Source organism: Mesitornis unicolor, unplaced genomic scaffold, assembly GCF_000695765.1.
Source record: "Mesitornis unicolor isolate BGI_N332 unplaced genomic scaffold, ASM69576v1 scaffold37837, whole genome shotgun sequence".
Taxonomy (NCBI): domain Eukaryota; kingdom Metazoa; phylum Chordata; class Aves; order Mesitornithiformes; family Mesitornithidae; genus Mesitornis; species Mesitornis unicolor.
In genome coordinates, this window is record NW_010199089.1 from 28,179 (window position 1) to 29,879 (window position 1,701).

Genomic DNA, 1,701 nt, shown 5'->3' on the forward strand with positions numbered 1-1,701 from the left:
GGGTGGAAGATGGCAACGGAGGACAACAGCCTGCAAAACTGCAAGAAACTCGGCACGCGGACACTAGGCAGGACCCCAACCTTGCTGAGTCCTCACCTGGGTGGTGGCTGAGGTCTGTCTCCCTGGGTTGAGAGGAAACCCACAGGGATCACAGCAGGTGGTGTGACTGCATCCTTTGAGGGACTGGGGATGGCCAGAAACACGGAGAAAGCTTTCAGGGGCAGAGGGCTGCTGCCAAAGACCTGGCTGGGAGGGAACCCGGGTGCCTGTGTATCAGCCTGCTCCCCTCCTGGCACCCATGCCTACGGAAAATGGCAGCTCGTGCTTTCTCAGCTCCCTCGCTCTTTGTGGTGTGGTTTTTTTTTTAAAGCTCTTTATTAATTTAAGTGCAGGTCCATGTTTTTGCTCGTAAGGAAATCTTCCTTGTCAGCAGTCTCTCACGAAGCCGCATTGACTTCAACTAGGAGTGACACAGAGCTGCGTTATTTCTGAGCCATTCCACCTTCTGTAAGAAAATGGTACAGAATGACAGGAACTAAAGCACTGAAATCATGATAAAGCAAATGTTGATGCCTTCCCTGGGCATAAAGGTTACTTCTTGCTCCGGAAATTATCTAGTTGTACTATAGAGAGGGGAGCTGGATTCGTGGGACTTGCGTAAGTAGGGTACACTATCTTCTCCACTCCAAGATGTCCGAAAGCACAGACTTTGGTGAGGTGAGGACAGAAAATTCTCTAACTTTTTGCTGAAAGAGAAAAGGCCTGTTGTTGTTTTGTTGGTTATTCCTGGCAAAGCTACCCATTGCCATGGCAATATTTTGCCGTTGATGGTGAAACCCCGTGTTTCATTTCCTTCAGCTCATTCACTGAAATCCGCCATCAATTACTTAGGCATTTCGTTTTAGTTAATACTCTGGCCACACTGTGAACCTCTTGAAAACTTTGCAGTGTAGCAGTTTTTCAGTAACAAAAGCACATTCTGCAGCAGGGCAGCAACCTGACTCCGGTTTTGTCCATGCAGAGAACCGTCTGGAAGTTTAGTTTTCTATTCCAAACTACATGCCAAAACAACCACTTTTTCCAAAATCACAAATATTATGAACATTTATAACAGCTCTGGCAAAAGAGAGGCATAAATCACGTTTTCCATGGTCCTTTTGTGCCAAGCTCAGGATCTCTTTTCTTGCCATGTAGTAGTTTAAAAATAAATCGGGCCGTGGATTTTCAGTGGCATAGCTGCTCTCCAGCCATTGCAACACTTGGCTTACCCTTTGCCTCTGCCACGGCTGTTTTGTTTTCTGGCTAGCGGAGCAGGCAATGGCCTGCTGTGCCCACCTCCCCGCGCCTGCCTCCCGCTCCTTGCTAGCTTGTTTTCGCTGCTGTTTCAGGTACTGACCAGGCACAATGTGATTCAACATCTATTTATTTTTCTTTCAGCAAGGTTTCAGCAGGGGGGGATGAGGGAGTTGTGGCTCCTGTCACTCTCTCTGCGTCCCGTCATTTGACAGAGTTTCAGCTCAAAAATCTTCACCTTGCCGTGCCACGGAGGTGCTGGCTGGCAGACATGTTCCCGTACGGGCACGGAGATACTGTGCTCCTGGCTGCCACCGTTTTGGCGCGGTTTCGGTACCGAGCAGGCCAGCAAGTCCCCACACGGACCTCAGCGAGACCCCTCGCCCCCCGCCCCGGTGTAACGGCCTC